Source organism: Durio zibethinus, chromosome 8 (assembly GCF_047325235.1).
Source record: "Durio zibethinus cultivar Kanyao isolate XHJ-2024 chromosome 8, ASM4732523v1, whole genome shotgun sequence".
Taxonomy (NCBI): Eukaryota; Viridiplantae; Streptophyta; class Magnoliopsida; order Malvales; family Malvaceae; genus Durio; species Durio zibethinus.
The window spans coordinates 21,759,250-21,776,248 of record NC_143169.1 but is presented as its reverse complement, the minus strand read 5'-3'; the positions used below and the strand labels follow the sequence as shown (position 1 = coordinate 21,776,248).

Below are 16,999 nucleotides of genomic sequence, written 5' to 3'. Positions count from 1 at the left end.
CTTTGAAACCATAATTTTTACTTATATTTGACGCCAGACACTTAAATTGTGTTTTTTTTTTTTTTTGGTAAGATAATTCTGAACCCAATCTTTTTTAGTAGAAAATATATCTACATACTACTGAGTTAATAATTTTAAAGAAAAATTAAAATAAAAAATTTGACTTCTTTAATTGTGAAAACTGAATAGTAAAAACAAAATTTCTCTGGGGGTCATTCCACAAATAACCCTTGCTATAAACCCAACCTTCAAACTTTCCCAGTTTCCCTGTTTAAAACTTTTTTTTCTTTTTTATTTTTTTCAAATTTTTTCGGTTTGAATAAATAACACCGTTTAAACTTTATACTTCTCTCTCTCTCTCTTTCTCTCTCTCTTTGCTTTAAAACCCAAGTGTCACTAAAGTTCCCCAAAAACAATGGCAGAAACGAGTCAACTCATTCAGCAAATAGAATCGTTTGTTGATTCGTCTAGTTCTCCGACTCAGCAGGTTGACTCATAATTCCCTCAATTTATTCAAAATTTTTACTATAATTTTAGTTTTGTACATTTCTTTTAAAATTTAAACACAAATTTATTATTCTGAATAGTTTGTGAATATATACAAAACAAAATTTACCCTAAATTATCCAATAATTCTTAAAAACGGATTTTGTTTCAGTTAAATTGAGTATTTCAAGCTCCTAATTTGTTTTGAGTAATTCTCTTATTTTTCTGTCATATGAATTTGAACACATTGGAATTTTTATACTTATATATGCTTTTATATATGCTACATAGGCTGCAAGTTTGGACGCCATTTCTTCATTGTTGAAGAATAATACGTTAACAATAGAAACACTGGTATGCTTCAGTTGAACTCAATGAAGAAAGGTTGCTTCTATTTTTTTATTTTTATTTTGTTGGGGGAGGGGGGAGTCCTTTCTTTACTCTTATTTATGTTTTCATTTTTTCTTGGTGTGGGTACTTTTCCTAAGTGTGTTTTTTTTATTATTATTTTCTTTCACTTTCCTTTTGATTTTGAGATAACGGATTAGAGAGATGGAGGGGTATTTGACCACTGCGGACAACATTGTTCGTGCTAGAGGTACTCAAATTCAACTGATTGTCGTGCTGGTATTTGTTTTTGTTGTGTTGTTTTCGCGGAAAATGAAGAATTTCTGGATTTAGTGCTCAATCGACTGCCCAATCTTCAACTTCATGTCTATAGCCTTATTAGCCAGCTACTATATATATATATATATATATATATATACTTTCTCTCTCTCTCTTCTTTTTTTTTTCCTCTCTCCCATATACATTTAGATTTTATTTGGAAAAATAAATAAATAGACGATGATGCCTGAACTTCTTGTTATATGGTGTCCTTTTCCAGGTATTCTCCTTCTTGGTGAAGTTCTTGTGCATCTTGCATCAAAGCCATTGGATGATGCTAGTATTCATAGCTTAATAGGATTTTTCGCGGACAGATTGATGAGTGTAGCATTCACAAACAACAATATAGTTCACTTAAAGTGAATGTTGACACATTTTACATAATTTTGAATCTACATGTTACTTTTATTTCAAAGCTTCGTGATTAATTTTTCATCTCATTAGAATTCGTGCAGGGTGTTTTGAGTTTTAACCATTCCCTGACTAGATGCTTCTTGGTTTCATGATTATTTTTTCATCTCGTTAGAATTTGTGCTGGGCGTTTTGAGTTTTATCCATTCCCTGACTAGATGCTTCTTGGTTAGAATAAATTCTCTATCTGGATAGTAGCTCCATATGTAAATTTGAAACTTTTTTTCCCTTTCTCCAGCACTTTCCATAAGTTAGTCACAATTTGGTGCCACCTACTGGGCCTGGGCTTTCTTTATTGTTCATAATCACCATATTATGTTTTACTTTCTAATTTTAGAATTAGATAAGATGATAATTTTACTACATCAGGCAGACTGGAGAGCTTTATGGGGAGCACTTGTTGGCTGCTTGGCCTTGTTGAGGAGGAAAAGCAATGGTGGTATGGTCAGCGGAAGGGATGCAAAAGCAGTTGCAGAGTCCTACTTACAGAATTTACAAGTGCAGTCTCTAGGAAGGCAAAGATTATTTGATATTACTATAACAAATGATCATACACATACCTGTTTTTGAGTGCTTTTTAGGAAATGTGTATCTGCCAGATTACATATATATATATATATATATATATATATATATGATTAATTTTTTTCAAGTGTTGGCTGTTTCTCTTTATCATTTAAATGGATCTTCTTGCAGCTTTGTTTTGAATTATTTGATAGTACTATAACAAATGATCATACACATACCTGTATTTGAGTGCCTTCCAGGAAACATGTATCTGCCAGATTACATATATACATATATACATATATATATATATATGATTAATTTTTTCAAGTGTTGGCTGTTTCACTTTATCATTTAAATGGATCTTCTTGCAGCTTTGTTTTGAACTTCTGGAATGCCTACTAGAACGCTACCCCAATGCTGTTTCATCACTGGTATTTTTTATGAGCTTTTTTTTTTTTTTTTTTTTTTCAGTGCATACTTTATTGGACTGATTTTCCTTTTTTTTTCTTGTGTGTATTATTTTTGTATGTTAGAGGCATATAATGAAATGAATTTAAAGAATAAAGGAAAGTAATTGATGCAAAGTCCTGATCCTGCTGTGATTGCTTATAGTTTGGAACTTATATTCTAAATATGTTGATTATGACTAACCAGAAAAAAAAATAAAAGGAAGAAGACTAGAAACTACCTATTTCAATTTTGAAATCATCCTCTATCATCAAAAAAGTCAGTTGGGCTTATATTGTTTAAAACACCATGATAGAGCCATGGAGCTCATTTCCTTCTGTAAATAATTGATAGAAGTGCTTATACTCATTGTTATAGATTGTAGATGAGATTCTTTAAATTTTATTAATGTCAAAGGGGAGGTATCTGATTGGAACAATGTAACTGCACTAAATATATGATCATGCAGTATGAAGCCTTCAAAAGTTTGGCAACATCACAATTTTCACTGTTGTTTTTCTGTTGATAATAATCTGATTGCTGATTTGTGGTCCAGGGTGATAACCTTATTTATGGAATCTGTGAAGCTGTTGATGGAGAAAAGGATCCTCACTGCTTGATGTTAACATTTCACATTATTGAGGTTACCTCGCGACTCTTCCCGGATCCTTGTGGCCCCCTTGCTAGTTTTGATCATGACCTTTTTGAGATTTTGGGCTGTTACTTTCCCATTCATTTTACACATGTAAGCTTTATTCATTGCCTTTTACTCTGCTATATTCTGATGAGCTGTCATATACTATTTACATATGAGCACGGAAAACTGTGGTGTATGTCTGACGAAATTTAAACTGTCAATACAAGTTTTCCTAAGAACTAATGAGTGATGCATGTTGGAATTTCCTTTTTGATCCTCCGAGTCAAAGATCAGTAATGGTTGTTAATTTTTATCAATTTATTAAAGATAATTAGCTAACTTCTTGTTGCACTTCTATTAGCCTTGAAATCATTATATTAGATTTAGATAATGTTGGAAGAAATAAAGGCCATAAACCTGATGGCTTCATATTTAAAAAAGGTTCATATTTGATGTTTGTTCCTTTTCTTTTTAATTTTTAAATGCATAGCGTCTCTGTTACCTGTATTGTTCTCATTTTCAACCCTTGTTAAGCCTGGAGTTAAGTTCTTGTCCCATGTTCTACTCACTGCTCTCTGGTTACATATATCAATGCTCTTTGTATAAATAGGAGTAATACTTTTTAAAGCAAATTAGCCTTTATGATACAATGGGACAGATTTTGAAAGGATAGCAGCTATAGCTCATGGATTAGTACTGACTGTAAAATACTGTGTATGCATGAAATCTATAAGAATATGTACTAATAAGAGGCTTTAATTAATGATATGCGGTTCTCTTTTTTGTATTCTCTAGCCAAAAGGTGAAGATGCAAATATCAAAAGGGATGATCTCGCAAGAGAATTAATGGTATGTAATTCTTCTGTTGAAACTTCTTTCTCTTTACAGGTTATGCACTTAGTCTCTTGTCCAAGTTTGGGTTATCCATTGTTATGAATGCCATTATGCACTTTTGACTTCCAGTAGGAAAAAATCGTATACAAATTTTGAAGTCATTTTGTAGTTGTTGCTAGTAATGATTTCTAGACATGGAGCTCAGATATTGCTGTATTCACTTTGCTTTACCAGAAATACATTGTATACCTTGCCTTTTTTCTGTTGTTTCTCCTTATGTTAATTTATGCTGATTCTAAAACATAAGCAAGCTTAAATTTTCTTTTTCTTAATGCCTCTTTCTGGAGCAACCTTGTGATCAGTTCATGAAACATGAATTTATCAGAACAGAAAGGAGGAGCTTGAAAAGATTTCTGTATTTTCTTTTTCTTAATTTTCTAATTCTTGTAATGAAAATACAATTTACTTCTTTTATTTCTTTAAGAGATATGAAACCATGTAAATGGTAGAAAAAACAATGTTTGGAAACACTGGAATGTGGTTGAAACTTGTTTTAGGGTTTTGGATAAGACCAACATTGTTAAATAAAGAGGCAATCTCAAAATTTTCTTGTAGTTTAAGTTGTGTGAATCTTACCCACCAACAGAAAGGTTTGTTTAATTACTTGTCATATAATAATAATGGTTTGCCACCTAAATTTTTAGTAAAAAATAACTGATTCGCTACATAATGTGTACGTCTAGCATATCATGTAAAATTTCTCAAATGGGCAGTAATCTTGAATCCTTTTATTTGCAAAAATCCTCTTATATAAACTTTTTTTTTATGTAACATTGGCATCTTAATTTGTGTTACATGTATGATCTGTTTATTTATTTTGTATTCTTGCAGCTAGCATTTTCGTCCACACCTCTTTTTGAGCCATTTGTCATTCCATTACTCCTTGAGAAGCTTTCTTCTTCACTTCCATCAGCAAAGGTCAGAGCAAATGAAATAGGGATCTGTTGTATGAAGCTAATTCGATGATCATAATCTTCATTTTCAGTTTATAGGAGTGTCTTTTGAAATTTCAAATCTATTAAATGCAATGTATGCTTGTTCGCAGGTTGATTCTTTGAGGTATCTCAGCGATTGCACAGTGAACTATGGAGTAGACAGAATGGCAAAACATGGTGAAGCTATTTGGTCTTCATTAAAAGATGCAGTATTTACTTCATTCAAAAGTGTGTTATCCTTTACTCCAGAATCCCTCGAAGGTCTAGGCCTTTGGGGAAATGAAATTGCAGCAGAAGCGCTAAGTCTTTTACTGAAGCTTATTCTGCAAAATAAAATGCTTGTTTTTAGATTTAATTGTTGGTGATGAGGACATAAACATGATCTTCAATATGATGTCTAGTTATAAGAGTTACAATGAACTCCCTTCACAGAGCAAGCAGAGGCTGCATGCGGTTGGCTGTATCCTTTCTACTTCTGCTAAGGCTTCAACAGCGTCATGCAATAGAGTTTTTGAATGTTTCTTCAGCTGATTGATGGATATTCTGGGTCTTTCTGTTAGAAACTCATCTGGACATCCATCTTCGGATGGGAGTATTTTGATTTCCAAAAGATGTAATCATGGAGCTCTGCATCTCAGCATTGAGCTCCTTTCAGCATGCAAAGATTTGATTGCTAGTTCTGAGACAATCCTAGCAGCATCTGTTCATACAGAAGAAACATGGAACTATTTGCTTCAAAGCCTTTGTCCTTCACTTACTCAGGCCTTCTGTTCTGCCCTCATCTGCACCAGTGAAGGTACTCATGATGCAGACATGTACTTTGGAGGTGAATGCTTTTGTATTTCAATGCAGTAGATATGATTTCTGTGCTCATCTTCAATCTTCACTACAGGCATGCGTACTGGTTTGTTCATGGTGCCTCTGGTGTAATTGTTCATATTACATTTCTCAATCCTGTCAAGTCTTTTCGCCCGTGGGTATTAGTAAAAGCCACTGACCTTTATCTATGATACAAGTGGAAATAATCGTATACTTTGAAATGTTAAAGTTTCTGACCTTTGTTCCCTTCAATTACTCTCTCTCTTTCTCTCTCTCGACAGACACACAATGTAGAGATTAGAAAAATTTTATCATATGATTTTAATTTATACTATCTATATTGTTTTGAAACAATTGGCTTGTAAAATTTCCATTTTTGTTGGCTAATATGAACAAAGTCAATGCAGCCAAAGAGTTTAATGGGAATGGCAGAGATCAACGTAGTTTGTGGGTAGGAAGCAAGGAAAGTATGACAAGGTGTTTTAAAGCCAAGGCATTCAGTTAACCAAATAAGTTGGCAGTGAGAATAGCTTCTCCCAAAAAATATTTAGGCACATTGGAAGTCAACAAGAGGGATCTGGTCACTTCCATCAAATGTTTGTTTTTGTGTTTGGCAACCCCATTTTGCTGTGGAGTGTCAACACAAGAACTTTGATGGATAATGCCATGATTGGTGAGGTAAGGGCCGAGACTAGAGTTGAAATATTCCTTTCCATTGTCAATTTGTAGGACTTGAATTTTGGCTTGGAATTGGGCTTGTACCATGCTATTGAAGTTTTGAAAAATTTGGCTAACCTCGGATTTTTCTTTCATAAGGAATACCCAAGTGAGTTGAGTATGATCATCGATGAATGTAACAAATCACCTAGAACCTGTGATATTGTTGTGGGAAAACATTTAGTTACAAGTGGTTGTATTCTGTAATCTGCTGATTGTAATCTGTATATATCTGTATCCCTAAAATTGAAAATTTGTATCTCTAGAATTAAGGACAAAATATCAGGATAGACAACTCCTTGATTATAGGGATCAGATTTAAGAATATTTAGTTTCCTAGTTTACCCTCTAGTTAGTTGTATTTAAATCTATGATGTTTGTATGATTCAAAACAAAAGTTTTTCAATATACTTTCATTTTTTCACATGGTATCAAAGCTTTAGGCTCTTCTTGGGAAGAAAATTTTTCAGCCTTCATTGCTGAATTTTTTTTAGGCCTTCATAGCCAAATTCTATTAAGTCTGTCATACTTTTATTTTTTTTTTCTTCCTTTTTGGTCTTCATTGCCTATACTCGTTTCAGTCCTGAGAAAGATAACCATGTTAGAAATAGTAAAATTTGCCGCTACTACTCAATTTGGAGAAGTAACAACTGGTCAAACCATAGCGGAACTACAGAATATCCAAGCTGCATACAAATTGAATGGAAAGAACTACTTGAAGTGGTCTCAGTTGGTTCAAACCTTTCTAAAAGGGAAAGGAAAATTAAGCCATCTTCTTGGCACTGGTCCTGAGAAAGGAGATCTAAAATTTGAGGCTTGGGATGAAGAGGATTTTATGGTTACGTCATGGCTGTGGAATTCTATGACACCAAATATTAGTGACACTTTTATGTTTTTGTCCACGGCCAAAGACATTTGGGAATCAATTTGTCAAACCTATTCCAAAGTTAAAGATGCTGCTCAAGTCTATGAGGTAAAGATCAAGACTGCAGCTCTCAAACAAGGGAATAAGTCAATCACAGAGTATGCTATTCTTTTTAAAAATCTTTGGCAAGAGATGGATCACTATCGGTGCATAGAAATGAAGTGCAGTGAAGATGCAACAACTTTGAAGAGATTTATTGAAAAAGATCGAGTCCATGATTTTCTTGTTGGACTGAATGTTGAGTTTGATCAAGTCAGAGTCCAAATTCTGGGAAAACAGGATTTGCCTTCTTTAAATGAAGTGATATCCATGGTTAGAGCAAAAGAGAGCAAAAGAGGAGTGATGCTTGACAGTGTGCATGTAGAAGGATTTGTTATGGTCTCTAATGGTGGGAAGAAACAAAGCTTAGAACAATTATCAGTCAGTGAGAATGGGAAAGGTGATTCGGCTAAAACTTCAAATCGCGACAATCTTTGGTGCACCTATTGCAAGAAGCCAAGGCACACCAAAGATCGTTGCTGGAAACTACATGGAAAACCTTCATCTTCAAGCAAAGAATGGGGTTATAAAGGAGGACAGCCAAGAAATCAAGGATAAGCTCACATGACTGCAATGGAGTTAAACCAGGAGAAGTCTCAGGAACAAAGAGAGTTGATAAAAAAAAGATTGAGAAACTGAGAAGCCTATTGGGAACTCTTGAAAAGGCTACTGGTGTATGCTCCTTGGCACACTCAGGTAAGGATTTTAGTGCAAGTAAAGTCTCTAATTCTCATGGATTAAATGTCTCAGATAAGTCCATTAAGAGTTCTTGGGTCATTGACTCAGGAGCCACAGACCACATGACACATTCTTCACAAAAGTATAGTACATATATCCTATGTCCTGGTAATAAGAAAATTACTGTTGCAGATGGTTCACTTACTACAGTGGCAGGATTAGGAGATGTTCAAATTAATCCCTAATTCGTTCTTAAAAATGTTCTTCATGTTCCTAGATTGTCTACTAATCTGATATTTATACAAAGACTTACTAGAGACATGAACTGTAATGTGACTTTTTATCCCTCTTACTGTGAATTTTAGGATTAGGGTTTGGGAAAGAGGATTGGACTTGCTAAGGAGAAGGATGGACTATACTATCTTAAGACATACAACAACATAAGTAATATCAAGAATAGTTTACCTTTGTCATTTCTTTCTGAACAATCTTTCAATAAAGACAAAATCTGGCTTTATCATTTTCATCTTGGACATCCTTTTTTTGGAACTTTGAGAAACATGTTTCCTTCTTTGTTAAAAGTATAAACGTTGAAGATTTTTATTGTGATGTTTGTGAACTTGCAAAACACAGACGTGTATCTTTTTCAATTAGTAACAAAAGAAGTTCTACTCTTTTTTACTTGATTCATAGTGACATTTGGGGTCCTTCTACAGTTCCTAATATTTCTGGGGTAAGATGGTTTGTTTCATTCATAGATGATTGTACCAGGGTTTCTTAGGTTTTTTTACTTAAATCCAAATCAGATGTGAATAATGTGTTTTTTAGCTTCCAAAACATGATCCAAAATCAATTTGGAGTGAGAATCAAGAGATTTAGGTCTGATAATGCAAGGGACTATTTCAACCAGAGCCTATCTACTTATTTCCAAAATGAGGGGATTATCCATGAGTCATCTTGTGTTAATATTCCATAGCAAAATGGAGTGGCAGAGAGAAAAAACAGTCATTTACTAGCCACAACCCGAGCCTTATTCTTTCAAGCAAATGTACCTAAATCTTACTGGGGGAAAGCTGTTCTCATTGCTCACACATTAGAAATAGGTTACCTTCAAGGGTTTTAGGATTTAAAACTCTTATGGAACTACTCTCACAATTCTATCCCAACCTTAATACCACAAACAACCTCACACCTAGGATATTCGGTTGTACATCATTTGTTTATGTTCACAGTCATAATAGGGGAAAGTTGGATCCAAGGGCAATTAAGTGTATCTTTGTGGGGTATTCATCAACTCAAAAAGGGTATAAGTGACATCATCCTCCTACAAAAAAATTTTGTGTTTGTAGATGTCACTTTTGAAGAAAGTAAACCATTTTTTACTCAACCTTATCTTCAGGGGGAGACATCATTTATAGAAGATAAGGATAAAGACTTCTTTTTGCTTGACTTGTCATCCTCCTCCAAAACAGTTTCACCCATTAATTCTTTTGAGCCTAAACCCATTTCTTCAGAGTCCAAGTCAAACACTAATTCTAAATCTGAACCCATTCCAAACACAGAAGTTGTGACTAAGGATAATACTATTCTTGATTCTGTGAAAGAATTACAGGTGTACTCAAGAAAGAAAGTTCCAGCTCCTGAACCAGTGCAAATCCAAGAACCTGATCTAACCCTAGAAATGAGGTAATTACAGTCTCTGATTCTATTTCTTAAAATGAGCATGACTCTCCTAAAAGTAGTGATTATGATCTACCTATTGCCATTAGGAAAGTAACTAGAGAATGTACTAAACATCCATTATACCCAATCTCTAATTTTGTGTCATTTGAAAAGTTTTCACCATCCCATAAAAATTTTCTTGTGAGCCTAAATACTATTTCTATTTCAACTACATTATCTGAGGCATTATCCAATGAGAAATGGAGGCAGGCGATGAAAATAGAAATGGAGGCCTTAGAGAAAAATAAGACATGGGAACTGGTAGAGTTGCGTGCAGGAAAACATTCAGTTGGGTGTAAATGGGTTTTCACTGTAAAGTATAAAGCAGATGGTACTATTGAAAGATATAAGGCCAGGCTGATGGCTAAGGGCTACACTCAAACTTATGGAGTGGATTATCAAGAAACTTTTGCTCCAGTTGCCAAGATGAATACAGTTAGGATTTTATTATCCTTGGCGGCAAATTAAAATTGGCAGCTTCAACAATGTGATGTAAAGAATGCCTTTTTACATGGTGATTTGGAAGAATAAATATATATATATGAAAGTTCCACCGGGATTTGGGGGTCATCTAGAAGCAAAAAAAGTATGCAAGTTGAAAAAGGCTTTATATGGCCTTAAACAGTCTCCTAGAACCTGGTTCGGGAGATTTGCCAAAATGATGCTAGGAATGGAATATAAACAGAGTCAAGGGGATCACACACTGTTTATCAAGTACTCAGATTCAGGAAAGGTCATAGTTCTATTAGTATATGTTGATGATATAATTGTAACTGGAGATGATGAAAAAAAAGGAGAGTCTAAAATAGTGTTTGGCCAGAGAATTCGAGATAAAAAAGCTAGGGAGATTGAAGTACTTCCTAGGAATTGAAGTAGCCCACTCATGTCATGGTATTTTTATCTCATAACAGAAATATATGATGAATCTTTTGAAGGAAACTGAGAAGCTCGCATGTAAACCTGCAAGTACCTCTATAGATCCTAATCATAAACTTGAAGAAGCTAATGAAGATGCTGTTGTAGATAGGGAGATGTACCAAAGATTAGTTGGAAGACTTTTTTATCTTTCACATATTAGACCTGACATAGCATATGCTGTGAGTGTGATAAGTGAATTTATGCATAGTTTTAAAGAAGTACACCTACAGGCTGTCTACTGTGTACTACACTATTTGAAGGCTAATCCTGAGAGAGGTATCTTGTTTAAAAGAAATTCAGGGTTGGTATTAGAGGCATATATAGATGCTGATTATGCAGGTTCAGTAACTGACAAAAGATCTACCTCAGGTTACTGCACTTTTGTAGGTGGTAATCTTGTAACTTGGAAGAGTAAAAAATAGAATGTGATGGCAAGATCAAGTGTTGAAGCAGAGTTTAGGGTAATGGCTCAAGGAATTTGTGAACTACTATGGTTAAAGATTATTCTAGAAGACTTGAAGATCAAATGGGATGGACCAATGAGACTTTACTGTGATAGCAAATCTGCAATAAGCATTGCACACAATCCTGTGCAACATGACAGAACAAAACACATTGAAGTAGACCGGCCCTTCATAAAGGGAAAACTAGACAGTGGATTGATTTGCACCCTATATGTATCAACCAAGGGTCAACTTGTAGATGTGTTGACTAAAGGCCTCAACAATGCAACATTTCAGGAAATTATTTCCAAGCTGGGAATGGAAAACACCTATTCACCAGCTTGAGGGGGAGTGTGGGAATACATTTAGTTACAAGTGGTTGTATTCTGTAATCTGCTTATTGTAATCTATATATATCTGTATCTCTAAAATTGAGAATTTGTATCTCTAGAATTAAGAACAGAATATATGGATAGACAACTCCTTGATTATAGGGATCAGATTTAGGAATATTTAGTTTCTTAGTTTACCCTATAGTTAGTTGTATTTAAATTTATGATGTTTGTATGATTCAAAACACAAGTTTTTCAATATACTCTCATTTTTCCACAATTGTTAACCCTTGACAATCCCCAAACGTCACTGTGAATCATTGAGAAAGGCTAAGATGATTTATAGGAAAGGCTAGGGTAGGTATTTCGAGTGTGCTTGGAAAGTTGACAAATTTCACACTGAAAATCTTTAGAGATGTTATTGAATAATGAGGGAAATAGCCTTTTTAGGTACAAAATATTTGGATGTCTTAATCTATAATGCCATCACATGATAAGGTCATCCTTACTAATACTAGAGGCTAAGGCTATATAAGAGTTTTGTGGTCTCTTAAGTGCACCATCTTGAAAAAGGTAGAGCCTTGCATACATCCTAGTATTGCCAATAATCCTCCCTGAGCCCAATTCCTGAAATTCACACAAGTTAGGAAAAAATTTAGTGACACAACATCTATCTTTTGTAAGCTTACTGATGGAAAGTAGGTTACAGCTTAAATTTGGGACATGAAGGATAGAGTCGAGTGTTATGTCTTTTGAAACTACAATAGAACTTGTTCCTGCCACCTTTGAGAGAAAGCCATCAGCAATTTTTACAGTAAAAGTATTATAGCAACGTCTATATGTGTTAAATAAGGATGCATCTCCAGTCATGTGATCTGATGCTCCTGAATCAACAATCCAAGATTGTGTATTTTCCCGTTGAACATTTAAGGCGTTTAGGAAATTACCTTTTTGTGCTAATAAACTAGTTCCAAAGGTTGCATATTTGTTTTTAAGGGTTTGTTGGAGCATCACCTTTTTGTGACTTCTTTCATGCCATACCTTTGCAGAAAAAGAGTTCTTACTCTTGCTAGCCATAATGGAAACTCGTGTGGCTACAGTCTAATGGTTCAGGCCAACTTGCTCTGATACCATGTAGAAAACTTAAAAGAACAATTATCCTTATTTCTTCTTATTCAATCTAGAATGAAGGAGAATGAAGTTCCTTATTAGGAAACAACTTCATGAAACAGAAAATGAAAATAATAAAAGGAAGGAGAATTATTCCATTCTAAAATAGAAGCAAATCCCTAAAAACTTGAGAATCAAAATAGTTGATTAAATTAGAAGAATAAATGAGAAATAATCCCAAAATAAATTAAGAAATCAAGCTGCAGTAATGTAGGAGAATTAGATCTGCATTAATGTAGGAGAATCAAATCAAGCTGCATTAATGTAGGAGAATCAGATTTCTACAATATCAGAAAATATATTCTGATATCGGAAGAGGCATCTTATACCTGCTAAGACCTATTTGTATTCTGTTCAACAAGCAGTGAGACTGTTAAAGGGCAAATCTTTGTTGCGAATTGTGATGCTGTCAATTTTTTTAAGCATGTCTACATATGTTTAGTTATTATTGCAATCATTTAGTAATGAATAACACGATACATAAAGCAAAGGTAAAAGCAATGTCAAGCTGTAATAAAGATTTAATGTATCTATAAAATCAAATTAAAACCAGAGAGGAAGATAAAATTGACTGCATATAGATGATTAGTGATAGATTTATATTGCAGTTCTGATTGGTGACTATTTGGGTCAACAACCTCATTCCTCTTTCTTGCATTGATCTAATAAAATACAAACCAGCTGCTTATTGAGCTATATAACTTTGGGGCTACATGTTTCTTAAGCACTGCTGACATAATTGAATTGATTGACTCCCATTTGTAGTAGAAATTTTTATTGGTTAATTTGGATTGACTTCTCACTAAATTGCTATGTGATTTCAGACCTTTTCTGTTTTGGGTTTCTGCGCATATTATAATAGACACTCGACTAATTGTTGGCTTGAGTGATGCTAAGAAGGTTAGTATTGAAATTTATTAAACTTTCTGCATTAGTTAAGCTTTTCTCAGATATACTAAACACTTTGAAAAAATCTTTTATTACACTAAACCAAAATTTATGTAGATAATTCCAATGCTGCTGGATGGTTTATCTGCATTAAGCAATCGTATTCTGGATAAAGATGTTATTTATGGTCTCCTGCTAGTCTTGTCTGGAATATTGATGGACAAAAAAGGTGAGCCTAATTGTGCATTGGTAGATTGTTAGTATCTGTTAAACTTCTCTTCAGTAAATACATTTCTTTGACACATATATTTAGTCCTTATGGATTTGCTTGCTAGAGTAGACAAGTGGAAGGATGGATAGGGGAGGGTGGCAAAGTTGGAAAGAAAATGAATTTTGGGTGTGCTTGCTAGGAGAGTAAGGTGACAGGAAAGAAAATGGGAAGGACGGTTATTTTTCACACTTATTTACAAAATAAATCATTCCAAATTGGAAAGATAGGAGGAGAGAAAATGGGAGAGGTATAAGTCCAGTGATGCATATTTACAAGATTTTCCATCATATTTAGATTTTGTTCTTTTCATCTTAATTTACAAAGGGTATAATAGTGAAAAAATTAATGTTCATTTTCTTTCTCTTCATTTTTCTACTCTACCAAGCAATGGATAAAATATATAAATTATATTTTTTTCAACTTTTCCTACTTTTTTACCAAGCGCAAAAAAAAAAAAAATGTTTTCCACCTTTCCACTTTTCTCCTCTTTCAAATTTTCATTGTTTCATTTCTCTATCAACCCTACCAAGCAAAGCTTAAAGGTTTTAAATTTATTATGAAAACATAAAAGCTAAAGAGATTTTGAACATCGAATAGCTGTTAGAAAAACTTAATCAACAACTAAGTTTGATAATTACAAACCACTTAAGCTCTGAATGGTTGCATTTCAGCTTTCTCTAATTTTGCAGTGAAGCAAATAGCGAAAATTGCAATAGTTAAAAACTAGCAAATGGCCAAAAAAGAAGCGAACTTTACCAGAGATGTTGTACATGAAAGTTGTCATCCAGGATAGTAACTTGTTAATTTTTCAAAACTATATATATTTTTTCCTTTTATATAAAACTATTACCTTTTACTATTATATATTAATTTTTCATTTACTTTCCAATACCAAAAGTGGTAGCATACAGTAACATTATGTTTGGGTTGTTGTATTATGTCTGTCAGCATATTATTGCTTCTCTGGATGTATTTTGGAATATATTTGAATGCTTGCCAGAATATATCTTTGCTGCAAGGTAAGTAACAATAAAGATTGGCAACATATAACACAAAGCCATCAAACAGGGACCCTCACCTGATGTAAAATTATTTTATTGTACTATCACATTATGATTTTACATTCAGTGACTATCCACTTCAACTTTCAGCTGATATTTGTAAATAATGTGTATGCGTGCAGGTCAAGAAGCTGTTTCAGATAGTGTGCATACTATTGTCAATTGTCTCATTGAACTTATTCAATACCATCATATGATGGTAATTGAAGCTTTTCGAGGAGAATAAGTATATTTGTTTATCTTTCTTCTTGTGCTTTTAAGTACAGATTGTTATTTTATGAAATAGCATTCTGTCTAGGCTCAATCTCTCTGCGTCCTCTCCCACCTACCACCTTCTCCCCAACCCAAAGAAAACGGAAAAAAGCCAACAACATCTATCATTTCCTACCCATCTAACATAAATGTATTACTTTTCTTTTGCAAATATGGCCTTGTCGTCTGTCTACTACACTCTACTACATTTCCTAACTCCTAGCTTTTTCCTCTTCATCTCTGGATTATATTAATAATTCTGCTGGTGGCAAGTGCATTAGTGCTGTTTTGGTTATTTGATCAACTCTATTGCATGCACTGGTTGAATAATATGTTAGAATTTATACATTTAAATGCCTAAAGTTGTTGGCATTAAGGTATTAGTTTTGCCTTTTAGACAATAATAAATTGGTAGGATCATGGTTGATCTTTAGGTTCAAATCTAACTATTAGTGGGTGGGTAAAGATATTCTGTTTTGAAGCATGCGAATATTCGGGAAACATAATGAACAAAATTACCTTATAAAGGAAAGTAGTAAAGCCTCTTGTAAGCGACAGCAAATGTCTTGGAAGTGGGACCGACTGAAATTTGTAATCAGAATATGGAACCTAAAAATATTCATGGGTCCAGTTACTTTGACTTACCACCTTGTTAAATACTGCTTCACTGGATTTAGTACACATGGACATAGGTTATGTCTCCATTTCTGTTAAGAAATAAAGCGTTGTAAAATTTATCATTCATTTTTTTCTCCCTATAATACTAATATATACTGTTGGCGTTTCAATTTTTTTTTTCCTCTCTTGGCATCTTAAGCTTGTTCGTGAGACAGCCATTCTGTGTTTTTTTGCCGGTTCTGGGCGATCCCATATGAGGATTTATCCCATGAGAACGCAGGTTAGTCAACCATGAAGGAGATTTTCATTTTTGGTATATTTTACTACCTCTTCGGCTGCAAGATATTTCTTTTAGAATATACCAAGGCCAGAAAAATAGTAGTTCTAGACCTGGATAATAATGAAGAGCTTATCATCATTGTTAGCAGGTACTACGAGCTATGGTAAAGGCTCTGGATGATCCGAAGAGAGCTGTTCGTCAAGAAGCTGTCAGATGCAGACAAGCATGGTCAGTGTTTTACATTGTATTTTTCTTCGATGTGCAACAACTTGCATTCATTACTTTTCAGTTTTTTTTCTTTGACGTGCATCAGTATCACCATTGTTTTCATTCATTTATCATACAGGGCTTCAATTACATCAAGAACCCTTCATTTCTAACATCCTCACTTTGCCTCCAAGGCTAGCTAGGTTCAGTAAATATTGCTAGTCTTTTCTCATCATTTGTTATAGTAAAAAGAACTGCCAATTTTTACTCTTACGGGACATTTGTAAATATTTTCGAAGTGACTACATTTTTTTACTCTATTGAAAATCGATATTTCTAGTAAAACCTCGAATTAGGTTTTTCGGATAATAAAATTGCTTGTTCGTCCCCAATGTTGTGCAAAAATAAATGTGTTCAAGGATATCTGTTAACAGGATCCAAATGGGTGGCGGCAAAATTCATAAATCGAAAGACAGGCGTTACAGGCCGTACAGTAAACACAATTTGGCATTTTCGAAATGGGTTATTACGTAATTCGATGTTTGAATTAAATTACTATTTATTAAAAAAATTTCATGAGACGTTTTGTTTCGTTAACTATTTGATTCAAATGCTGATCTGACAAATTAAAATAAATTTTAAATTGTGTCACGATATTATTAATTATTTTAAT

The 16,999-nt window shown here is 33.8% G+C and overlaps 2 pseudogenes across 1 annotated transcript; both read left to right on the top strand.

The window, feature by feature from the left end:
• Positions 1–351: 351 nt before the first annotated feature.
• Positions 352–16,715, top strand: LOC111278430 (MMS19 nucleotide excision repair protein homolog; annotated as a pseudogene). Its single transcript, XR_016344205.1, has 17 exons — positions 352–487; positions 778–841; positions 1,031–1,084; positions 1,373–1,474; positions 1,937–2,081; positions 2,435–2,504; positions 3,077–3,265; positions 3,953–4,006; positions 4,883–4,969; positions 5,097–5,839; positions 9,637–9,850; positions 13,574–13,649; positions 13,755–13,866; positions 15,092–15,168; positions 16,039–16,119; positions 16,268–16,347; positions 16,466–16,715. The product of XR_016344205.1 is annotated as an MMS19 nucleotide excision repair protein homolog (transcript).
• LOC149517618 (uncharacterized) lies at positions 7,358–9,437 on the top strand (annotated as a pseudogene).
• Positions 16,716–16,999: the final 284 nt, after the last annotated feature.